Source organism: Episyrphus balteatus, chromosome 2 (assembly GCF_945859705.1).
Source record: "Episyrphus balteatus chromosome 2, idEpiBalt1.1, whole genome shotgun sequence".
Taxonomy (NCBI): Eukaryota; Metazoa; Arthropoda; class Insecta; order Diptera; family Syrphidae; genus Episyrphus; species Episyrphus balteatus.
In genome coordinates, this window is record NC_079135.1 from 47,442,300 (window position 1) to 47,469,515 (window position 27,216).

General features: G+C 30.2%; 1 protein-coding gene across 4 annotated transcripts in view; it reads left to right on the plus strand.

Moving 5' to 3' along the window:
• Positions 1 to 27,216, plus strand: part of LOC129912613 (uncharacterized) — a 146,058-nt gene that overhangs the window by 69,436 nt on the left and 49,406 nt on the right. For all 4 annotated transcript variants that reach the window (XM_055990920.1, XM_055990918.1, XM_055990919.1 and 1 more), the window contains exon 3: positions 21,814 to 21,854. The gene's annotated coding sequence lies outside the window, so the exon portion shown is untranslated. The remainder of the gene's footprint in view (positions 1 to 21,813; positions 21,855 to 27,216) is intronic.

Genomic DNA, 27,216 nt, shown 5'->3' on the forward strand with positions numbered 1-27,216 from the left:
AAAGCTTTTTACTGAACAAAACTAGGGAACATTTTTGAGTTGATTTTCTTAAGAAATTTCATTAGTAATGTAAAAAAAAAAATTAAATCTCTTTTTATAATTAATAAAACACCGTTTCAAATGATCTTTTACACAATACCAAGTACGCCATTTGATTTCTTCTACAAAAAGGAATTCTAAGAAAATAAAAGAATTTATTTCGTTTTCGTAAAAAACGGCATCGCCATATTTTCACTATCCGAGTATTTAGAAAACTAAAAATACAGTTTTGTTAGAATAGCTTAGATGGTACAAACTAAATATAATCGAAATCGTCAGAGGCGTTTTCGGCTCAAAAAAATTGTATGGGAGGTACAAGTTCTAAGTGACATATAAAAAAACAAGCTTGAAAATTACGAAAAAAAACATATCTATACCAAATTTCAAGAAAATCCGTTCACCCGTTTACGCTGCAGCTTCATGCACCGGTGCACAGACCGACGAACGTCATGACGAAACCCGTACTTCTTTGGACTTCTCAATAATCGTTATGTAAAGGAGAATGGGCAAGTTTGTATGAAACGTGGACGTTACGCGGCCAGGAATGAATTTGTTATTTTTTGATGTAATTAAGGTTTACATATATTGTGCAGAAGTTTTATCCCTGTGACGTATTTCAATAACGGATAAAATGCATTTTTGCATTTAACACTTTATATATGTCTCAATGTTAAAAAACAATTGTGTATTTTAAGTGCAAAATATTATTTTCTGTCATTTTCCCTGAGTCTGAAGACCTTTATCTTGAATATCCAACCACTAGAACCCAAACTATAAGCATTTTAAAACAACAAATTCAAGCCTATTTTTAGAGTTTTGTTGTTCGATTTTTTGTTACTTTGAATTGTTTGAAAACTTTCGAACCTGAAATGGTTGTCTTAAAAATCTTATATTATGAGTTCTATTGGTCGGATTTTCAAGATTAATGTCTTCATGCTCAAAGAAAATGACAGAGCATCATATTTTATATTCCATATAAAAATATAAATCAGTTTTTCCTTCATACATTCAACAATGCATTAACAATACTAATACTGCATTATCTTGCATTCTTAACGCAATACAGCGAAACGTCCATAGTAAAAGTTTTTCCTGTGCTATAATTCTTTCATTTGATACCAATTTTATTGATGGCCGCTCAACGTCCAAAATGCCCATTCTCCTTTGATTAAAACCCCGAAATTATTTCAAGTAAAAATTTAGAAATCGTTTTCAGAAAAAAAATTAGTATGTAGGTGGTACATACATATGTATGACATTTTTAACAAAATATTATTCAACCCATAAAAACAAAATTTCGATCAAATTTATCAACCCATTTTAAAAAAATTAACTTAGTGGTAATACACACAAGTTGTTGTTGTTCATTCAAAAACCTCAACAATTGATTTTTCAAAAAAAATTGAAATATTGTTTTGAAAATCCAAAAATGTTTTTTTGAACTTTTAAACAGAAATTTTAACGTTTTTGTTTAAAAATTTTACTGAAATCGGCTTGGCAATTTTTCTTTTTATTTCCTTCTTCTAAAGTTGTTTGAAAACTTGCTAATAGCCCAGGCAAATTAGTCAAAATATGAGCAAGTAATAAGTTCCATTTTTTGAGGGAATAGCAAATGAATGATATCTTCAAAAAAATATAATCTATAGAAATTACATAGGGGAAGAAGGGCAAGACCGCCTTTTCAGTGTTTAACTGCCTTAAAAACCAATAAAAAACATCATTTAATTACAATAAAAGTCTTTATTCATTAAGTTTAATGTTTTTTTTGCAGGAACTCTCATTATTATAATAAAAGTAAACAATATTAAACAAAAGATAATACGTTTTGAAAAAAAAACATCTAACAAAAACCGGTCTTGTCCCCACATGGTGGTAAGACCGCCCTATCAAAAATTCTTTTGGTAGTAAAACCGTTTCTTTATGTAAAAATGTAATTTTTTTTCCAATAATAAGACACGTATGATATATCTTCATCGGGTCCCACCTTTTATTATAAAAAAAAGAAAAATTTAAGACTTTTAATTATTTCACTTTTAAAAATACAAATTATTTTCCACATAAGAGTTAAGATTTTCATGAAAAAACACAAAATTTACCGTAACTTTTTGTGGTTACAACTGAACTTGCTCATACTTACAGACATGATCTATCTAACTAGAAGCCACATTTTGTATACTTCAAGTGTTGCCAATTTTAATTTTTTGTATACAAATAGTACAAAAACGGTCTTGCCCCACTAAGCGGTCTTTCCCCCACTTCCTACTTGAAGTGGCTGGTAATACTTTCGAATAGATGCGTTGCTGATGGCTTATACATTAGGGTTTGTCAAAATGCTAAAGTATGGAATCTTCAAATGTAATAGCTTTTAAAAGTTGCATTACTTATCAAAAATAAATACTGCATTTACAATTTTCATTTTAATTAATATCTTTGGCTCGCTCAAAATATAGGAAGAAATCGAAGAAATTTGGATTTTTAGAGATTTTTGAAATATACTTTTTTTTTAAATTGCGCCGTTTGAAAACAAAAACAAATATATTAAATATAAATATATATAAGAAAAAACTTTTAAGCTTATATTTGTTCTAACTGAACACTTAGTAAAGAAGCTGCGAAATAATATGCGAAGGGAAAAAAATCATTTTTTCATATAAAATCGTTTTTTTTTTCCTAACAACTTCAACCGATTTGAGCGAGCCAAAGACGAACGATATTATATTTTTTTTTTACATATTATTAAACCTTAGACTCTAATAAAACTTTTGACCTCTATTTCATTGCAAAATTAGAGTACACACTAGGGTGTCCGTTATTTCCCAAAGTGATGTTTTCGGGGGAGACACCCCCCAGATTGAAAGTTTAGGACCTAAATAAGGGGAATTTAGCAAAAAAAAATTTTTTGGAGGTCACTGACCCGTGCCTCTAGGGTCATACTTTCCCCATACAAATTTGTATGAGAAATTTTTAACTCATACATAAAATTTTTTTTCTCTCGATACGAGTTAAACCATCTGTTTTCAAAATGTTTGTTGATTCTGTTAGTTAATTTAAAAGATCACATTCAAAATTTCACTTGCTTGCTAAATTCTCCTCATTTAGGTCCTAAACTTTCAATCTGGGGGGTGTCTCCCCCCGAAAACATCACTTTGGGAAATAACGGACACCCTAGTACACACCCTATTATACATGTCGCACGTATTTATTTTTTTTCTTCGTCGCTTGATGAGGATATCCCATTTACAGTTTCCGTATTTCAGCTACGACTACGACTTTCCGGGCAGCTACCGATGGCAAAATATTTTTGAAGTTTCACCAAACAATCCTTTTAATTACAAACCCATTGATTCGCATAAGATTTTCTTTCTAAAAGACAAAAATGAAGCACTCAATGTAACAGGATGCTGCGCCAAGCATTTCTACTTACCTCATAAGATTCAATGCTTATATCTTTAAACAAGTTGATTTTTTTAAACAAAATACAAAAATGTTTTTGTTTTTATACCTTTTCCCGATAGTAAAAATACACGAAAAAAAATTCCACAAAATCATATTTTTTTAATATTCACCAAAGCCCAAAGCACATATCTTTATTTTACATAGATAAGTTCTTGAAAAACTCCCACATAATTTTAAAAATGAACTATAAGACAGTGCTCTAAGAAAACCTACAAAGTAAGACTCTAGGCCGATATACTCGTAGGTTGTGTATATGAAAATTATTTTTGTTTACAATTCAAAACTTCTCTAAAAGCTTTTTCTTGTCCGTTGTGAAGCGAAAGTAATATTTCTTTATTATTTACTTATTCTTATTCAAAAGAAAATCTAAAAAAAGAAACATTTAAACATTCCATTCTTTTCATTCTGTAGTGTTATTTTTTTCTGTTTTTTCTATTTTTATCCTGCCAAAGTATAATTTTTGTTTGCAAATGACCCACCATACAAACAATGGCAAGATTACACTTGAAACATGCTTTTATTATTCCCTACCACAAAACCCAATCCACAATAAATTATTATTATTTTTGAGTTAATATCTTTTACATAGACCTGTTTATTCCCATATTTCAAATTATGTGATGTCTATCAAGTGTTTTTTTTTTTCTCTTCCTTCTCACAATTATCGGGCTCTTTTAGAAAAACAGAATAAAAAAATATACAAAAAGTTTTTCTTTCTAGACAATACTCTTTTGACAAAAGAAAAACCAAACCATCATCATGGCGATAAAAATCAAAGATGACTGACCCAAGTACTTTTGCCTTAAAATACAAAAAAAAAATGGAAACAAAAATATAAACAAAAAATATGAATGAGAGCTTTGTTAATTTTTTTGTTCTTCTTTTCTTTTGTAGAAAGTTTACGCCATCATGATATAAATTCTGCAAAATATCCCAAAAATTAATTCAGTCATGAATAAGAAATAAGATTTTTATCACCATTTATATTGTCCTTCTACAAATGAGTGGGTGACGGTAGTGTGGTTCTGGTAGTGTATAGAGCGGAAATTCTTACTTTGCAGTTTCTTGTTTTTGTTTTTTTCTTTTTTGTTGAACAAACATTAAGTCTAACCTTAAGGACATTTGTCTCTGATGGTATTATATCCTGAAGTTATCATCACCTAAGCTCGGAGCACTTAGAATTTTGTTAAATTAAGGACAACAACATGAATTTGTTGCGTAGTCGTAGTTGATTTTATAATTTAAGTTCAGAAGAAAGTCTTTTTTTAGGAATGAGTCGAGTTTTTAAGGAAACATTTGCTGTTGTAAATGGGAGTAGATAAAACCTAGCAGAAATGAATCATTAATAATTCAAAAAAATTAAAAAGAAAAAGTCATCCAGTTGTGAATTCATTTATAAAACGATTTGGAATCAAACTTAAATGTAACGTTATTTATCTAGCACAAGTTATGCTTTAAAGTAGTAAATTTAACTTGAATTTACTAAACGGTTCAGGAAAGAGTTAGGTATCAATTTTTCACAAATAGAAAACAAATTTTTGAAAGCAAATAACTCAGCTACTAGACCTTCTAGAAATTTATGATTTTCAGTTATGAATAGAGCTTAACGAGACCTGTCTTTTTTGAAAACGTACATTTTTATCAAGGGGTAGGTTTGGTACCCCTTGAATTTTTTTCGAAAATCCAAAAAAATGATTGTAATTTTTGTACCTGCGGTGGAATAGGATATTGTGATTTGTGATCGGTGATAATCACAAAAGACCAATTTGCTCTAAGAAATATGGTTTTCGCAGTACAAATTTAGTTCTTGTGACTATCACCGATCACAATAGCCGATTCCACCCCTAAACTCATTTTTTTTTTTTATTTCAAAACCCCTTTCGAGACTTTGGTCAAAAGATATCGGCTTCCGAATGTAAGAAAAAGAAATAAAAAAAAGTTTTGGTGGGAAATATCTCAGGAACTATAGACCTTCGAGAAACTTTTAATTTTCAGTTATCAAAGGAAGCTTAAAAAGACCTTTCTTCTGATGTGTCACTTCAGTTCCTATAAATACCAAACAACAAAACAACAACAAAATACCATTGCATTGTTCTCGTGCTATCCATCGTTATTGCAAAAATTCGAAAATTTACTTATTAACGCTGATACAAGTAGGATTGAAAAATTGTTGAAACCTTTTTAAATAGATTTTTATATAACTGTATATTAAAATAAAAATAAAAATAAAATTTGACATGCCAAAAAAAAAAGGAAATTAAATTAAAAATGAATTGATTAAAAACAAACACAGTATTTCAAAACAATTCATTGGTCCGTTTTCGGAAAATTGATTTCTCATAAGAAAATGTATTGTTTTTTGTTTTGTTATTTTAAAATAATTTATTAAAATCGTTCTTGTACAAAAATGTTCGGTAAAATTAGGTACGTCATTTACGAGAAAGGCAGGCATAAAAAAAAAATATTGTTTTCATCAGAAATAGAACCTTGTTTGCCAAAAAACATATCAAAATCTTAGAACCGTTTTTGATAAAAAAAAAACTTTTTCGCTTTCTTTATCCCTCTACAGAATTTTCAATTTAGTGAGGCGGCTTAGCATCTAAATCGTGCACTTTGTGATAAAAGCATGAATGTATATCATTGGTAATACTCAGTATAAGAGTTATTTTAAGATATTGGGCCACCTTGTATTCCATCCGGAATGGTAGATATAGATACAAGACTTTTTCTGTGTTGCACTCAATTTGTTGCATATCATAGTATAAGTAATAAAACATTAATATGATACATGATTTCGAGGTATTTTCTAACGCCCGATCGAATAAAATCAATAAAAAAAGGTCTCGACCAAAATGTAAAAAGTTATTGGACTCTTTACGAACTGTCTTTTACTCAAAGAGCAAGAGTCAGAATATTACCAAGTACTCCTTGAAAAAAAGTGGTAGGTTGTTAAAATTATACAAAATATACCATACAAAAAAATAATAAAATATGTCCATCAAAATATTTCATGTTAAGGGGTGTTTTTTTTTAGTGAGAAAAAACACATTTGAAACGGTACCATTGCACCACATGGAAAATTTTTGAATTTTTTTGAACCGCATATATATTTTATACATCGTATGAGAACCAAAAATAATCAAAAAATGAATTATATTAAAAATGGAATATTGAATTTTCATGCAAAACTTAAATTGCTTGCTTTTATTTTTTATTAAATTTTCATACAAATTAATATTTTGAAGGAGTGAGGTGCAAAAGTAAAAGTATGAAAAATAATTGTGCAGTTTGTGATAAAAGGATCAAATTAATAGGATCGTTAGTACAATATGTAACCCTCATTTAAAGATATTGGGCCACTAAAAATTTCACCTATGAGGTGAAGGAATGATTATATCATATAAACTAAACATACATTTTGTAAAAAAAAAAAAACAAAACAAAATTTAAACTTTGACAAATACATATATCAAATATTTATAAACTTCTCAGATCAAAGCATATATTTTGTGTGTTAAAAATAGTATTAGTGTATTATTAGGATGGTGAAAACACATTTAAATGAAAAATTTTTTATAGATTTTAACTGCATAATTTTTAAATTTAACTTTTTTTCTACCAGAATTAATCTTTTCTCTCAGTGAAAAATTTAATCCTCTAACAAATGCTCAATTCCACAAAATAAAACCTTCAACATATTTTTTTTATTTTCTTAACCTGAATCTAACCTTAAGCCCATATTAGAATAAACTCTTCTAAGGATATTAAATAAAGTGTATATCCGTGTTTACCTCATTCTACATCAGTTTTATTTATTCTTTATTGTGTATATGCAAGACAAACCCTTTAAGATCCTACCGGATATGCTTAGTTGCACACAAGTTAACTATAGGTAGGTAAGGTTGTTTTTCTACTTTTTTTTGTGTTGTGTTGTTATTATATCATTTAGAAATACCCTTTTTGTGAAATAGACAATTAGAAGCTTTTGGCATGTGGCCGACATTTGGCATTTACAAAAAGCAAAAAAGCAGAAAAAACAACAAGTTGAGAGGCTCGTGTAACCAATTCAACGTAAGGGTAGATTTTTTTTCTTCTTCTGCACGAGCATCATTCTTGTTGAAATTGTTTGAATTCCAACAAACAATTATGCAAAAAAAAAACAACAATATTACAATCTTAGGTATACGAATGAAGAAGCAGCACACGTAATGAGTAAGATAAATCATTCATTTTGAAGACTAAACACACTGTCGAATAAGAAATGCAGGATTTAACATCATCCTATCCCATCACACGCATATCAACCATAAAACAGCTTTAATACGCTCAAGGTGTATTATTGTTTTATAATCAGTCTCCACTTGAAGTATTCAGAAAATTATATTCCATTTCATTTCAATTTTCAATTTATTTTCTGTTCCAATCCGATTTATATTTTTAGAAACATCAAAAATATAACCATGCGACCACGCTACGTCACTCATAATCCTGCGGAATCTAAAACAGGTGAAACTGATTTTAGATTGAAATTCAATGTTTAACTGTATATCATATCTAGCTAGTATATTGCCTCAAGGCTGTTCGGTGCCTTTATGATTTCTAATGGTAAAATTGCCACTGTCGAAATATTCCAACTTGAACTTTGATATTCAATTTAAATTGCCCCCACAAAAATCTTGCAACACTGATTTGATTGTCATAGAGCCATATTGCTGTGATTATGATATTTTAGGTTATAGTGAAGTGGAATTTTAACTATTATTTGACTCGAGGCAATGTACACATGAATGTGTGTGGGTGGAAATAGAGTAAAACAAAGGGAATTAAGGTCACAAAATTTATCCTAGTGTCAATTTACTGGAGGAAAATTTATTTGTGAGCTTCTGTTTATGTCATACACAAAATTGTCAAACACATTCATTCATTCATTCATTTCCAGGTTTCTACGTTCATATGTTCTCTTTTTCACTCAAACACACATTCACCCATTTACTAATTTATTAATTTTTTCATTCATTTATGTTATTCACCTATTCATTCGTTCGTTCAATTGATGGTCACTCATTCACTTATTCATTCATTCAATCTTTTTCACTTTCACTCATTTACTTATTTATTAATTCACTCTTTTCCTTATTCACTCATTCATTTATTCACTCATCGACTCATTCACTGATTTTCTAATCACTAATTCACTGATTCAATGATTCACTCATTCACTCAGTATTCATCAAATCACTTTCGTTCACACTCTTTTATTCATTCATTCACTCACTCATTGACTTACTTATTCACTCATCCTGGTAGACAATTTAAGACTTAAGATAAACTTAAAAATTAAATTGTGAATAGAATTAAAATTTTTAAGTCAATAAAACTAAAACTAAACTAAACTATTCACTCATTTACCCATTCACTCATTTATTCATTGACTAATTCACTGATTTTCCAATTTACTCATTTACTTGTCCACTTGATTATTTGTTCAATCATTCACTTATTTATTAATTCATTCACCCATTGATTCCTTTAAACACTCATTCACTGATTTATAGATTCACTGGTTCTCGTTTTCTTGAGTAAGTTAGTTTGATGAGAGAAGATACATAAATCTTCCAATTTTGACCAACCCTGTGAAACCTAACTAAAAACTTCGAATTTGTGAAATTGGTAAAGAACTTTGTTAAACATATTCTTTTACAAGAATTCACTTTGATGTTAAAACTTAGATTGTTGTTTGGTCCTTGTTTTTCTTATCATCTCTCATCACCATGTTTTTTTTTTTTTTGTATGAGAACGCAAATTCTCTACGAATCTCTTCGACAACATTTTCCATTTCTGACACAAACATACTGACATGTAATTACGTCGAGTCAATGGATGAGCCGCCTAAAGATCACTTATCGCAACTTGTGTGTAATTAAGCCCTTTGGCTAATATTCCCAACCCTGACTCCAAACAAGTCCTCAGACTCTAAAGCGATTTGTAAACAAAATTCCTCAACAGAGAGTGAAATCCCACCAAAGATAGTCCATCTTCTTTTGCGCGCGCGCACACACACTGTCCCTAAGGCAATAGCTTTCAGTGGATGTTGCACAACTTGGAGAAATCCAAAGACTTCTTTTTTTGCGCATCCATCGAGGATTGTGACGACGACCGACGCATGAAGATGACCAGGTGGAGAAGCGGTGCTGATGGAGGACTACGATCCGACGACTAAATGTCTTTTCGGTGTACTTAACATTGATTAAGAATGATTAGTTGGACGAGTTGGAGGTGTAGTCTCAGACAGCCTGGGCAGACGCGCGATTCTTTGATCTTTCAATGAATGCCCGGCGATCAAGAGAGTGGAATGTCCACAGGACATGACATACCCAGACGGCGAACACACATCGCATCTTGACATGCCATAGTCTTGAAGACTAAAGCTTAAGCCGACTAATTGTAAAATTATGGCCGACTAGCCTCGGTGATATAATGTAACGAGAATCAGGCTGGCTATAGTTGGGTCTGTCTCTTTCTCTAATGGAGGTAATTAAGGATCGTTGTGAGTTTGTGAGTGAGTATAGGTAAGGTATCTTTTATCTGTGACCGTATCTGGTGAGCTGCCATTTTCTGAATGTTTGCTACAGTTATTGAGTGAACCTCGTATCTATAGTGTCTTAGCTGAGCCACCGACAAAGGAAACCAATCTAAACGAGACACTTATGCGATCTGACAGTTGTAATGATTTCCTTGATTTCCAGAATCCCACCAAACTACAATTTACTTCAACTCTATCAAGCCAAAATAGCAAAAAAAAAAAAAAAAAAAAGCGAAAATAATGCCTGTCTAGCATATTGGGTGGTCTTAGAGTGCGGCTTGACTTTAGAATTTATAAGCATTCTAAGCGGGAAATTGTTGTTATCAGAGTTAATTAGCTTTGGGAAGATGAGAACTTTGAGACCATTGCCTTATTGGGTATAGAGGGTTATGACAAATATTTAATAATTGACTTCCATCGGATGTCTCGAGGTCAAATAGGGATGGAAAAAATAATTCATTCTCAAAGGTAGACAGACAAGGAAAATTTTTGTTAGGATAATGACACTACCAGTGGACTATTCATAATGGCTACAAAACAATTAGTCTCACAATAAAGTGAATAAGTAAAACTCAATATGATTGGTTGACGAAGAAAAAAGACTCCTTATTATTAGTTTAAAAAAAAAGTTACACATACGCCACAGTGTCTTTCTAAGTTCTAAGTTCTAAGAAAAATATAAAAAGAGGGAATACCAATATACATATCTCCCAATTCTGTCTGTCTGTATGTTCTTCAAGCTACAGCCTAAGGCTCTGAAGTGATTTTCTTCAGTTAATGGTTTTGGGTGCTTCCCGAAAGGGGAAATTGATTTGTTTTAAGGACCAAACTAATTAAGGCTACCTGTCGTATAACAAAAATCGAATTTTTTTTTTCAAAAACGGCTCAAATTGATGAAAATTTTTGTGTGTAATAAAGCAAATGAGTAATTAATAAGCAAAGTTAAAGCATTTGTTTGAAAATCAATTTTTCGAAAAAAGTTTGATGGATTTTTTTTATTTTGTGATGATTAATATTTTTTCTTAAGAAATTTAAACCAACTTTTTTTAAAACGATTTTTTTCTGAAAATTACTTTTTGTACCAGAAATCAAATGCGTTTTGTGGTCAAAATGATTTAAAACGTTGTTTAAGGAAAAATATATAAACAATATATAAATAATTTCTTTAAATTCCTTAAAAAATCAAATTAAAATTGGTAGATTATTTTGTTTTTTTTTCATAAAAAGTTTTGACATTTTTATCATAAAAGCAAGTATATATTAAGATTCAGTCGTGCATTTTGTTTTCAGAAAAATCGTTAAAAATTTAATTATTAAACATTAAAAAAAATCAAAATTTAAAATAAGATGAAGCTAGATTTTCTGTAATAAATTACATAAGGTTTTATTTTAACCCCCATTTAAACGTTTCTTATTTTAGACATTCACTCACGTGAGTCCAATAGCAGAATAGGGCTGTCAGCTTTTAACATTCTTAAATAATTTCATTTGATGTATAACTTTTTTAAAAAACAAAACAAATTTTTCAAAATAATAAAACTTGGAATAATATATGTAAATCTTCAGAAATATGCAAACTAAATTATAAACTTCAAGAAGTTGATTTTTGGTGGCCCATTTGAGAAAGTTTATCGATCTATACTTTAAAGGAAAATATGAATTTGCTTGAAATTTTGTAAAATTTTTTTAAAAATTTCTAAGAACTTAAGGGGTAATAACACCTTGTAAACCATGAAATCGAGCGCCATTTTCATCAGCGTATTAAACAAAGAAGAAATATTATTTTCTTTTGGTGTTTGTTAAGTTTAATTAAGTATATTAACCCTCTGTCGGCACACGGGTGCGAATTTGGCAGGACAAAAAGAAAAAAAATTACGATTTTTCAAAAAAGTGGTCACAAAAAAGTCTGTTTATAAGGGTGAAAATATTTTTTTTCGGAATTGTGAATACAATATTCGAATTTCTCGGAATATTCTACATCAATTTCATACTTGATTCTCTATAAATTATTTTGACCGAAAAAAGTTCTATAGCGACATGAAAAAGTATAAACCAAATTCACACCCGTGTGCCTATCACGTCGCAAAAAAGAGGTGTGCCTACAGAGGGTTAATAGTTAACAGAATAGGCTAACGTTAAATTTTTTAATGATGTGAAATTTTGTTTAATGGCGGTGTAGTTCAGGATGATAGCAAAATCCTGTGCTTCCATCGGGCGACCAACTAACTCCTACAGTTTTGAACCTATCGGGCTGAAATTTGTGTAGCTTAATAATACTACGTGAAGTACATAGGATTTTTTTGAAATATTAAAATTTAACGATTTTATGGTCTTTTTTTCACCGAATATTGTTTTTGGAATGAAATAATTTTTTCAAACTAATGCCATTTCTTTAAAAAACAATATTTCAAAAAAATCCTACGTACGAATTAAATAAGTTAAGTGAATGGTTATACGAATATAAAAGGAAGGTCAAATATTGGGACTGCTTACTACAAGCCTTTATTATATATATGCAAAATTAAAAAAAAATAAAACGAACAAAAAAAAAATAAATTTAATATTTCATGTTTAATTTAAGTGTCAAAAATTTTAAAGCAAAAATGTTTTAATAGTCTAGAGTGTTGAGAAAAAATAATTCAATATACATACATAAAAAAAGGAATAAAGACATTAAATGAGAAAAAAAGCAATAAACATTAAACATAAATACAAAAAAAAAAAAAAAAAACAGTTTATGAGCGTGGTACACTGATTTTTAGTATTTTTTTTTTTTTTCTAACTAGTCTTCATCGACCCAAAATTTAATTTCAACATTTAAATTTGGCCCAAGTCCATTAACATTTGAAAGGTTGAGCAAATGAATTCACATGTATTTTCCTTGGAACAGCAAACGAAGTGAAGCATTTCCCCTGAATTTAGATGATTGCCAAATTTAATGAAATTATCTTAGTAACCATATCGTTAAAAACTAGTGTTTTTCTTTTTCTCCAAATAGTTGAAAAAAAAACATAAAAGCTTCAATCATTTAATATTTTGTTTTGACTTTATCAAAAAATTTACCATTTTTTATATCAGTGAGGTTTTTTACACATAATAATAAGTTTTGTACATCGAGTTTTTATCATGTAAAAAACCCTGTAAGAAACTCGATGTAAGAAACCGACACAACACTGCGGTGCATTTTATATTTTTTTAGGGAATATTATATTTTATATAATATTGGCTAACTCCATTTCATACTTTTTGACATTTATATAAAAATACATTATTGACATCTTACTAATGCTTATTCAATCAACCTTAAACTTATTTATCTTCTTAACAAATCAACAACCTTCCTTACCTACAAAAAAAAAACGAATTTAAGTTAATTTAAAAATAGAATGTTTCCACCAAAATACACACGCTAAAATTTCCCCAGTATATATTGGCTTTTAGAAAGTCAGATGTCAGAATGATAACAATCAACCAAGCCTATATAACAGACCTTGAACTTACTTACCCCTATATCCCTATAAACTCTATAATCGTCGTATGCCAATCATCCCTTATTGTGATATATTACTTAACTTGTTATTGGATTTCTTTTTCACAGACAGCTTTCAAGCCCTGATCATTTTGTTATACAAAAAAAATTTTATGTATGTGTGTGTGTGTTTTACCATCAACTATATGGTCTTGTCAATCAATATCAAAAGTTTGGGTGAATTCTGAAATTCTATTATCCCAGGAGGCCTTCCACCATTTGACACTAAGAGCCACCATCACAGACACACAAAAAACTATGATGGTGTTGGTGGGCCCCAAATAATTAAGTTTGCATTTCATTCATGCAAAGGTTGCTTTGAATCTTTTTTCATGTTTTGTCCAAATATTGAGTGAGTTTTTTTTTGTATTATTTGCTTTCAAAGTCAAGGCAAATCACTGATGGTGGTCGTTTTATATGCCATTTTGCATGCAAATCAGAAGGGACATCCATATTCTCCCCTCTTCCATCCATCCAAATCCCCCAAGTGACTTATACAAAAATCAACAAAAGCAAATATACAAAGGAATAACGAAAAAAAAAAGTGAAACAATACAAAAAACTGCTCCAATATTTAAATTCACTGCACACGCAAAAGTGACTAAGAGTGATGTGCTTTTGTACAAAAAAAAAAAAAAAACAAAATTATTTATACATCGCCATGAGATACGTCTCTGAGATACAATGAATAATTTATTGCAAAAATTTATATATTTTGGGCGTAAGCCCAATACAACACCTCCCTCGGGAGAAGCTTGGCTTTTTATGGATTTCCATCGAAGGTGCTTCCCAAAAGGATTATCCGATTGTACATGTTTGCATTTGATCCTTTTTTGCATCACTAGGCACTGATATCATCGTCCGTTGCCATCGGTTGTTGGCCATAGGATCAGTATCGCCGACGACGACGACGACGGTCTGTCCGTCAACATTGTCTTTATTACCCTTTCAGGTCTTTATCTGATTCCAGGATAGCAAAATTCCATTGCTCAAATCAAGTACCAGTTAAATCCTTTATGTAGTTAGTTGAGTGGATGTATATGCAAATTTGTATGCCTCCACCAGTCCTTAACAATCCCCACCACCATACTGCCATTGCCACCGTCAACAGCCGCCGCACAGTGGGAAAAAAGTGGAAAAAACTCATTGGTGTGATAGCTGGATTTTTTTATATGTTGGAAGTTTTTCTTACAGTAATTATGTTGTAGAATCAGGATGTGAAAGCCTTTCTTTCAAAAAAAACTTCTAGATTTAGAAATTTGTATTCAAAGTTGAAAAATTATGAAAACTGATGTAAATACGAGTATTTTTTAAATGGTATAAAATCAGGTAAATTTTGACTTTTCAAAAAAATTTTTTTTGTAAATATATTAAAAATAAACAGTTTAACAATATCAGTTACAAGTTTAGCAGAAAAAAATTTTTTTCGATTTTTCATTTTAAGAATACTTATAATTTTCCGGAATTTTGAGTTCAAAAATTGTTTTAACTACTTCCTCTGTTTGCCTCTGTGGGCGGACTCATATCACATGATAGTGTTGAATCTCAGCAACATTTGGCACCAAAAATCTCATCCTAGTTCGTCCTAATAAACTTTTTAGAGCAATTTGAAGCTAAGCAAATGTGAAAAACGTATTTTCTAAAAAAGCAGATTATAATAAAAAATGGAAAGATTTTTTTTTAAATCATATGTTTTAATATGTTTTTTGATCCGATGAATTCAAATCTGACGTTAGTTTGAAAATACCTACATATTAAAAAAAAAAAATCGAAAAATACATAAATGGACGGTTTTCAACGTTTTGTGCAATTTATTTAAACTTTTCTGAGGTTTACGAATATAAGATTCACAGCCGTTTGCTGAATCGAAACTTAAGCATTTATGTTGTAAACAAACTCTTATGTAGCAGTTTACACAGAGAAAAAAGTAGAGAATAGGAGCTTATGTTCAACTTAAATTATTTAAGTTTCGTTTCAGCAAATGGCCCTCAGAGCACAAAAAAACTAAAAAAAGATATGACTAAAATTAAAACCTACAAATTGTTCCCTTGCTTTTAATAATCTTGCCTGAAAATTTCATTAAAATCGGTTCAGTGGTTAAGGTTTAATTGAGTTTTTTTCCAGTTCCCCATACAACGTAAATAACGGTTTCTATTAGAACTATTTTCCTTCTTTCAAGACCTGTTTAAATCTTTCCGATATCTTTTTTATTTCCTGAGATATCTTAAAATGTAGTAAGTGGGTTCGGCTTCATATATTATAAAGGAGATAATGACGGTATAATTTATATGGTAGATATACCATGCCAAACAACTCAAGATATCTCAGGCAGTAAAAAAGATATCGACAAGATTTAAACAGGTCTTGAAAGAAGGAAATCAGTTATTATATAAACCGTTACTAAATATGTTGAGACAATTTTACTTATATAAAAGAATAAGGTCCGAAATAGTCAAGAAAAAACTTTTTTTGCATTTTCTAACGGTAATATTTCAAAAACAGGAGCTGATTAATTTTTTATGACTTCGGATTCGATTTCAAAACATTGAAAACCTTCAGAAAAGTATATTTTGGTTACTGCAAGTCACGTTGTCTTCGTTAAATTTCATACAAAAGTACTAGTTTTCGACTTTTTTCAACTTAAATAGCCATTTTTCACTTTAGTGGGCGGGGCAGTGGGCGGAAATTACTGGTGTTGATTTATCTTCTTATTTCCTATTATTCCTGAAAATTTCATCAAAAACGGTCCAGTAGTTTAGATTTTACGGAGTTTTTTCCACTCTCCCATACAAGGTTCCCCACTGTGCGCCGCCAGCAGTTGTATAAAGTCACTCTTCGGAGGATAAAAACAAATATCGCGAGAACGATGGAACGGCCATTATACTTAAAAAGAGTATCCCTAGAAGTAATAACATTTATAATAACAGCGTAACAAGAGAACAACAAGTTGTAACATTTTACGACCGGCTCTTAAAAAAATTGGTCCATCCCCCCCAACTCGATTGAGGTGATGGTTGGTTTGAGGGCCAAGGTTTTAACCCTTTTATTTTTCAAGGATTTTGTTTCCAAATAAAACAAGAGTCACTCCTTAAGCCGAATCAAAGCAAAACAGTCCTAAGGGGAATCTGTGCGGAACGTTGTTGGATGGTTATGATTCCCTTGAGTGTACACGGACTTCGACCGACCAACGCAACGAGCCTGTATGGTTGTTGGCAAGGATAAAAAAAAAGGTAGAAATCTTAAGGATCAGCTTTTGAGAAATTTGGAAGAATTTAAAATTGAATCAAATAAATATTTCAAGGAATTTAAAATGCATTTTAAGTTTTTCTTACTAGCCAAGTTCAAAGGAACGTCAAGTTGAAATTACCGGGAAACAACGTAAGAAAACTATACAGTTTACTTGAAGCTAAGCCAATTCAAAATTCAATTCCATTGAGTTTCAGCGTAAATAGTGTACAAATTAAAGGTTAGCGACAATATACAATGTGTATTATGAACCAATGATGGAATTTTTAATTGATTCGAATAATTTTGAGTCACAAAATTTTATATAGTTTCATAAAACTTTTCTATAACACTGTGCAAGTCGAAATCTTTGACAAGTGCGCTGTTGACTGTTTCCCCCTATTTCGGACCTGAGAAATCGATTGGCATCATTAGTTTTTCGATTTATCGGTACGACTTCGAGCAAAATTTTGTTCGGAAGTTTTTTCAATAATTTTAACCATTTTGCCCGGTTTCAAGTCATTTTTCTGTTTATATTGCTATTTTGTCTGCTCAAGCGTATATACTATAAAATCAAAAACAAGGTTGTAAGAAATAAACAAATTTTGTTTATTTTTCTTTGAGCAAAAGCCTATATTTTTGTTTGTATTTTTGCTTTAAAAACCCTGTTTTGTTGAATTCAAATTGTAATATTTTGCGATCTAACTGCAACTTTTGAAACTTTTATACATTTTTGAAAACTACAATAACAGGGCAACTTTTTAAAATAATAAACCATTCTCACACCGTAGAAATTTTGTTTGCGGTGTTGCTCTCAAATAAAAGTTAAAAATTGATTTTTTATAAAACTTGAAAACTAGTTGATTTTCAGCGAAATGACGTATGGAATAAAAAATATTTTGATTAATTAATTGTTCCTAATTATTTGTCAATGTTTTAGTAAAAGAATTGTAAAAAACAAAAATCAATAATGGCAGCAGGAAGCAAAATACTGTTGCAAAGTAGGGATTTTTCGTAATTTCACAAGAATTGTATTAAATCGAATACCGTAAAGATTTGGGATGAACAAGTTACCAAATTCTGAGAGCCCTTAAGATCCCCTATCAGCATACTTCGTTTGATCCATTACTTTTGGGACACCCTGCTGTATATAAAAAATTATTTTTTTAATGAACGGCTCTAACGATTTTCGAAATTTTTTTTCTAAAAATTCTTTTTTATACAAGAAATAAAATGGCATACTTAGTTTTTTTGTAAGTATCATTTAAAATGGTATTTAATTATTTACAAAAAAAGATTTTATTTTTTTATTTTGTACCACTTATGAAATTCCGTGAAAATATCAAATTTTAACTTATTTTGTTCAATGAAAAGCTTTAGCATTAGAGTAACTTTTACCATAAGAGCAAGTACATGCGACCCCAGTCGTGCAATTTATTTTTTTTTTTATTTTATTTTCAATAATCCAAAATTATGTATCATGATGCAGCGAATTTGTCATACAAAATTAAATTAGGCGGACGTGGTGAAGTCGTGGTGCGGCGCGGCGGTGGTGCGCCGAAATTTTCTGTCAAACGGCGGTGGTGCGGCGGCCAAGATTTTTTTTAAATTTTTCTATAAAAATTCAATTTCTATTTTTGCTCGGGACAAAATAGACTACATTTCAAAATGTCTGGTTTATGAAAATTTATATGGAATTTATATAGTTTATATTCGCTTAATTTATTTATTTTTTTTATTTAGGAGCGACTAAAATCAGAAGGCAACAAATACCTAAACCGTTTTGAACTTAAGTTAACATATCTTGGAAAAGAAATCATTCTTGTGCCAATGATTTAAAAAACTTCATTTAATTTTTAACTACCTCACTAGGGTCTCACACTCTAAGTCTAAATTTACATTGCAACACTGCAATCCATTGTAGATTCGGGCCTCAACCAACAAGCTTCTCCAGGCAGCTCCGTCCTTAGCTGGCTGCTTCCAGTTTCGCCTTTAAAGTTTATTAGGATCCCCTTCCACTTGCGCCCAACACCTTAGGCGAGGTCATCCTGTATTGCATCATTCCTCTGGGCTGAAGTCGGTTGCTGGTTGCTCTGGGTTGCTAGCCGGCCATAGAATTGTTGCCCATGGTGCTCACTTCTCTACTTAGGCATCTCAATCGCTGCACCTTTGCTAGGTTAGTGTCTTTAAACCCGCACAGTTTGTTTATGTTGGTATCAATACAAACCGAAATTCATATAGCCCAGTCATTTTAGTCATTTTTAAGCCCAATCTGCGGAAAAATTCCTACTGGGCTGAATTTCCTTATACCAGAATATGGTACAGGTGTTTAAAATTTTTCATAAAATACTTTTTTTACATTTTGCATCAAAAAACAGATTTCAAAATTTTTTTTACGAAAATGTGCAATAGCTATGAAATTTTTAAAGTGTTTATGTACTCATCCAATTATTGTAGAAAATTATAAAAAAAAGAAATAAATAAAATTCATTCATTCGTGGTTGTAGTGAACGAAAACATAAGATGATAAAATTTAAAATACACTGAACGAAAAAAAGTCCATATTTTATGAACTGGTTGCGATAGAACTTTTTTCTATCTGTTTTTAGAACAATCATAAGTGTAGCTAGGGTCAATGTGGGTAAATGTAAACAATTTCATGTCTTTTTTTTCTTTCGACTTTAGATTTTTATATGTTTTCACGGAACAACTTGAATGGTATCTTCAAATGCAAATATGAAATGATGGCAATTCTTCTTTAAAAATATAAGCAAATATTTCCCAAATTGTTTACATTACTGTCAAATGTGGCATGTTTACAAATGCCCCACCATGTTTGTGTTTTTTTTACAAATTCGTTGTAAATGTAAACGGTGGTTTAAAATTTAGAATTTCCTCTTTATCATATGGATAACAACTTGAAAAACGTTCAAGAAGGTATTTGACAAAAACTTTTTCAAATTCCAATAAAAGTTTTTGTTTTCTTCCTTTTATTATTTACATAGGCGCCCAATATGCATCCTGAGCAGCTCTGAACGTCATATTTTTTGTTTTTTTACGTCAAAGACCGATTTTGCAACATCATCCACTGAAAATGATGGTGTTGGCTACTTTAAAATGTGACTACGCGGCACTTTAGCAATAGTAATTGACTAAAAATACGTTATTTTTATTACAACCAATAATTTCAGCAAAAATATATTTTTATATTTACCCCCAGAATACGTTGTTTACATTTACCCATTATGAAAAATATTCTTGGGTAAATGTAAACACATGCAAATCGACATAAATGTCCTGTATTTTAAAATTTGCTTGTATCACATAGAATCTACGTCAAAATTAAAAACAAAAAAGTATTTGCAAATTATATTGACTTAATTAAATCTGCAAAAATATTTAATTTTTCTGAAAGACACTTGTTTGGCACTTTAAAAAATTATCTTTCACGGAAAATACGCTCGTCGAATGAATTCTCTCTTGACAGCAATGAGCTTGACGTATAAGTTAAAAGATACATGCGTCCGCGATTTGTACTTATGTATGCATCAAAGAGATTTAACTGAAGCTTGTTATGAGCCATTTTTTCATTTACCCCTGTTTACATTTACCCACATTGACCCTAAGCCGTTTTAGGGTTGTCCATTCTCTATTGCACACCCTGTATATTTTCAGACATATTCTAAACAAAAATTCCCAGGGAAATGGTTTCGGGAGAAGGGCCACAATCGGAAAAATGGCGAAAATTTCCATTTTTTTTGGTTTCCCCATATTCTTAACAGTTGAGGAAAGAAATTCAAGCTAAAAAAATAATGAAATTTCAGGAACTTTTCAGTTAGGAGTTTTTTTTTTCAGGAATAGGATTATGACGATTACAACTAAACTTCAACTTTTTGAATCGTTATACCTAAGAAACGGTGGGTCTTAGGAAAAAAAGTGTCATGACACTTTTTATATATAATAATCTGGTCTACAATTCTTGCATTGAAAATTTTTTGATAAGACTTACCGTTTTGCTGAAAATCGTGAAAAACCAGTTTTTGTGACCCTTTGACCCCTATAACTCTTAACGCGGACACGATATCAATGTCGATTTTTCACATCTTCATAACAAAGCCGTCATTAAGCTGTATACCAAAATTCAGCCCAGTAGGAATTTTTCCGCAGATAAAACCTAAAATTACTGGACTAATAACATAACAATTCAAAAAGTTTTCATCAAAGTGTATGCATCTGGCCCATATAGCCAGTCTGGGATGATAAGCGTCTTGTATAGGGACACCTTAGTTGCTCCAAAGAGTGCCTTGCTGGTCAATTGCCTTTTCAAACAAAACCAATAGCAGCAGTTGGCAGAAAGTATGAGCTGTGTATTATTCTTTCAATGATGATGTTAAAGAAGTCGCATGAAAGTACGTTACCTTGTCTGTGGATACTGTCAAGCATGACCTTCATATCGATGAAAAGTTGATGGGTATCGATTTAATGTTCCTGGGTTTTTTTTTTAAACCTGTCATAATGTTCCTGGTCTAAAACCCATCATATAAGGATAACGACCTATTTAATTGTTGACATTTCAGACGTACTCATAATACGGAAGAGAGGATCTTATAGACGATGTTGAGGAGACAGTTTCCTCTGTAATTTACGCAGTTCAAGAATTTTGTACCTTTTCTTAACGACTTTTATGCGCATTGTTGATGTTATACAATTAAGAAAGAATTAAAATTTCTAAATACTAGACAAAATCATCTTTTGTTCACCGCAACTTCTGAAGTATCAAAGGTGTTAATTATGAACATTAAGAAATTACAATATAATTTTTATAATCTTCCAGAAAAAAAAAAACAACTTAGCTTCAACACTCCATCATTTAAACTACCCAAATTCCTCTAAAGATAAATTTATCCCCTTCTATGTCATTTAATTGATAAAATAAAATACCTAACTAATTTCTATTAATTTTTTCTTCTTTATTTTTCAGATACAATTTTGCGTCTCATTCTAATATTTATACAATTATCCGTAAGTACCAAAACTTTAAGTCATCATTTTATAAACTATATCTACGTATTTACCACTAATGGTTGTGTCTGGTCGAGCCATTAAATTATCCCAAATCAAATTATATCCACAAAAGACGCTGCTGCCGCAGCATACTCGTTCAACGCTCCCATCTCATAAAACTTTTTATTTAGATGTTAAGCTCCATTAAAAAATTACTTTTTCACACACACACAACACAACAAAAAAAAAAAAACTACTACAAATACCCGCTTGAATTTCTCTTTCTATAAATAATACAACAAACATCAGACTAAGAAGGAGTAACTTGTGCACTATAAGCCAGCCATTGCACTCTGGGGAGTCAACACTATAAAAGGACATTTTACGATCCAAAAAAAAACTACGAAACGATGCTGGGTGTTGAATCATTCGCCTCCTTGTCCATTGTATGCTTTCTGTTGCTCTGCTGTATCAGCAAAATGCCATTACCACCCCTCTGTTCGACAAAAAAAAAAAATGCTATACAATCCTTCTTCATCTCTAACTTGTTGAATGGACTCAAAAAGGCGTACATAAACCTTCCTCCCAAGTCCCCTCCAACACCCAAATGTCTATAGGTATATCGAATAAACTTTATTGTGCACAATCAGGACGAGTACAGATTTTGGGGACAAAAACAGTGTTGCGTTTAGATATAAATTCTTTTTTTAAGACCAAAAAAAAACCCAAAGTTACTATTTTCAGCTAAACAAATTATTTGCTCTGCAAAATTCTTAAACAAAGTGAAAATGAAAAAAAACATCAGCCACAAAGAAAAATACACAAAAAACACTTTTTGTTGCCACTCGAAAGTACTGACATTGGAAAATTTATTTGCTGCCGTCAGAGGTTTTTATCGCGGGACGATTTTTATGTTTTAAAGTCTTGCAGTTTTTTTTATCTCTGAATTATCTATTTCGGTACTTGAAGACTTTTATTTAACAAAATTTAGTTTAAATGGTTTGAGTTAGGTGGTAAAGATGGTAGACGGTATCAACTTTTAAGTGAAAAGAATTTTATTTTTTAGTATACAGAACGCAATTGAGTTAAGAATTATTTCATGGATTGGGTTCTAAAGAGAGGACAATATCTTTTCTAAGTGTATAGAGAATAGGCATATTAAATGAAGAGATAAAATTTTTGTTTATTTGATGGGAATATAAAAATTTGCTATCAAGTAAGGCCTTTAAATTGCAATAAATGCAATAGTATAATATTTCATTTTTCATAAAGCCTTAGGGTTTTTGGAAAGGGACAGTTCATATATTAAAAATGGCTATGTTTGAGAGGATAAAAATAAACGAATAAATTGTATTTAAGCAAACAACAAAATATTAGAGGAAACTAAAGGAAACTGATTGGTTTTCACTATACAATATCGAAGTTATACATTTTTGTCGATTTTTTCGTATAGTCCGGTAAAGTAAGGGTCCAACCTCGGAATGAATGCGAATTGAAAATTTTTTTATTGAACATCTTTTTTTGGGCGTTTTTAAACTTACTCGAAAGACTAGAAAAATCTCATGTCCGCAAGTAGCGATTTTGAAGGTCAAACCGCTAGATGAAGATTTACAAAACTTAACAAAATTGGGATCAACGTTTAAAAATACTTAGAAACCATGGTATGTGTTTATATTCCGTAATTTTGTAAATCTTCAACTCGCAGTTTGACATTGAAAATGGTGACTTGCAGACATGAGATTTTTCTAGACTTTCGATTCAGATTATAGAATGCCCAAACGATGATTTTGATCAAAAAAATTTGCCTTGTTTGACTGTACTAATATCAAAGTTTAGCAATATTTTTTATTTAAAATTTAAAGAAAAAATTTTTTTTGTTTTAAAAAAATAATTATTTATAAAAATATTATTTATGAAAAAAAATCATTTTTAACAGTTTTAAACATTATTTCTCTTAATTATAATTTAATTAAATGAAATCATGTTGAGTACTTCTTTTGGCCTAATTTGTGTTTTATAAGAGCGAATCTAATGTTTTTTCTAATAAATAAATTGAAATATATAAATTTTTTTTTTTCCTATTTATATAGAAAATTGATAAATGTTAGTTAAAAAAAATAATTTAAAAAAAACATAAAAACCGTTATTCAAACGAAAAAATTACTTCTACATTTAGTTTCAAGTTAAAAAAAGAATAAATTTTTCAATTACACAGCCACACAAAAAAATATAAAAGTTCTGACCTGGGGTTGCGACTATGTTTTTCATATAGTTTTTGATTCGCTGAAATCGTCACGTCAGGTTTTCGAGATAACCTCAAAAAATGTCACCAAAACAACAAATTTTTTGCTCTGATCTGTATGTGCAAATATGTTAATCTTGTAGTTTTTGGATCTCTGAATCCAGATTCGGAGTCAATTTTGCCCTATCACGTCAGGTTTCTGAGATATCCTCAAAAAAATGTCAAAACCAAAAAAACAAAAGTTCTTATCTGGAGTTGCGACTCGAAAACCTGACGTGATGGATAAAAACGGACATCGGATTCGGTTTCAGCGACCCAAAAACTATATGAAAAACATAGTAGCAACCCCAAGTCAGGACTTTTATTTTTTTTTTGTGTGGCTGTGTTATTTTTTAATAAATTTAGATTTTAGATATACATATTATCTAAAATCTAAATTTCAAAAATAAAAATAAAATCAATAAAAACAAATATTAAAGTTTTAAATTGAAATAAGTACAAGCCTTTAAATCGAAATACAAACCTTTAAAAAAATGTTTTTATTCAATACGTATAGTTTTTTGACAGATTCTCGTGCTTACTTTTTTCATCTTCTTTAACATCACATGTATTGTAAGTGTCTTAAGTATTCAATGGGCCTATTTAGCGCAGCTTTTTAGTAGCAATAGTACCAATATACTACAAATTAGTCTTGGGATTTGTAAAATTTCTGACAGCTGTCAGAAATTAATCCATATGATCCCAAGAAGAAATTTCACTCAAAATAAAATGCACGACTAGGTCGAATGAACTTGCTCTTATAACTAAAAGCTTTTTATAAACATATGTGGTAAATGTATAAAAAAACTTAAAATTCGTTCTTCAAATGTAAAAAACAACTCTTTAAATGAAATTGAGCTCCAAAAAAAGTATGCAGTTGAATTTCTTTTATAAAGAAAAAAATGTTCAAAATCGGTTATGAAAAAACTATAATTTTTTGAAAAAAAAAATTAAGAAGAAATTTGGCATGCCATTTTGTAGAAACTTTCAATCAACACGTAAAACCAAAATTTTAAAACAATTCACTATCTCGTTTTCGAAAATTTGATTTTTCAAAAAAAAATTTAAAAATTTTTTTAAAAATCCAAAATTATTTTTTTTCAAAATTTTGTTTTTCATTTATATTTAAAAATATAAATGTGTTTGCATAAGAAAATTCGTTAAATTTGAACGAGTATTTTGGAAGAAAGTTTGAAATTTAAAAAAAAAAACGGTTCTATGGGAGGTACCGTTAATAAGGATTTTTGAAAAAAAAAAACTTTTTTCATTAAGGTCCAATTTATTCACACTCCATTAAATTTAAAGTCGCCATTAAAAAAGGGAAATTTTAAAATTTGTATGCGATTTGACAGTTTTATAATTTTTAATGGAGCCTTTAAAAATAATGGAGAGTGAATAAATTGGGCCTAAAAGATAGACCTCATTTTAAAACTAATATTTGATTTTTTTGATAAAAATCGTATGAGCCATTTTTGAGAAAATTAAACTTTTCCAAAATTGGCATATCAGAGATACCGTTATTTTTGGTCCAAAAAATTAATTGCAAAAACAGTTTTGTACAGGATCCAAAAACTGCTACATACCAAGTTTGAAATAGATCGGCTGTTTGTTATTTTGCTCTGAAAAACCATGTTTTATTGAATTCAAATTGTAATTTTTTTCGATCTAACTTCAACTTTGGAAACTGCAGTGACAGGGCAAGGTTTTACATTAATAAACCATTTTCACACCATACAATTTTTTTTGGTGTGTTGCTCTGAAATAAAAGTAAGAAATTGAGTTTTCATAAAACTTGGAACTGTTAATTAATTTGCAGCTAAATGGCGAATTAAATGAAAAATATTTTTATCAGTTAATTGTTTCTTACCTTTAAGCAATGTAGCCCAGGGTCGATAATTTTTGAAACCAAAAAAAAATCATAGTAGAATGAAACCCATTGGAAAAGGAGGTGAATATGATACAAATGAAGGGAAAAATAAATTACGGGCGAGCCGAGTTCGGGAAGTGGTAGGGTTGAGTTTTTAATGGTAAAAAATGGTATATCTCGATTTCCGGCAAAACTACAAGTCCTATGGAAAAAAGTTGTATGGCAAGGTTGTAGGTAATAAAAAGATCTACAGCTTATGAATCAACAATTTTTTCACATAACCTCAAAATTTATGTGAAAAATTCAAAAAACCGAGTTTTTGGTTTTTTATTTTTATCTTTTTCAAAAAAATGTTTTTTTCTACGAAATTTGGTGCAAACTTACCTTATTATGTCCCGAATATACAGTAATTTTTTTGATTTAAAATATTTATTTTTTAACCTTTTTTTTACTTAATACCAAAAAAACACCCTAATTTTCAATCGAAAATTCACGTGTCAAAATATCAGCTTTTTTCAAAAAATCTGTGGGCATTTTGTTCGTTAAAATCTCTACTTTCTAATAGTGTAAACAAAAGTAGCGATTTTTCAAAATTTCACAAAAACTGCATTTAATCGAAAACCGTAAAGATTTGGGATGAACAAGTTACTAAATTCTGAGAGCCCTAAAGTTGGCCTATCAGCATATTTCGTTTGATCCATTATTTTTGAGACACCCTGTATAGTACCTATATTACAATTAAGAATTAAGGGTATCTTTGAAGGTTCAGCAAGAAAGTTTTAGTTTTATTTTCTCTGGCAAACCTAGCCAATTCTAAACTGTAGCTCGAAAACAATGATAGAACGCATTTATTTAGCATGCTTATGAAGAATAAAATAGGCTCCACTACAAGTCCTGGAGCAGATAGATGGCAACCCTAGCAGGTTTTGTTTAGTTCAAAAATTTTAGCGTGAGACTCGATGAATGAGCATTCCGAACGGCTTATGGCAATAAAAATAGAATAAAGTATAGTTCAGTTTTAAATTTTAAGCTCGGCTCCGGGATCAATATTAACTGTATTTGGTCAAAGCGATAATGATAAATCTGAATGGTTCATTTTTTAAACGGCATAAAAGAGAACAAAAAAAGTAAAAATAAAAATGAATATTAAGAATCCAAAGTAAAATAATCCTAATGCAAGAAGTTAGTTTGAAAAAAAAATATGTATTGCAATTAATTTTATATTTTCACTT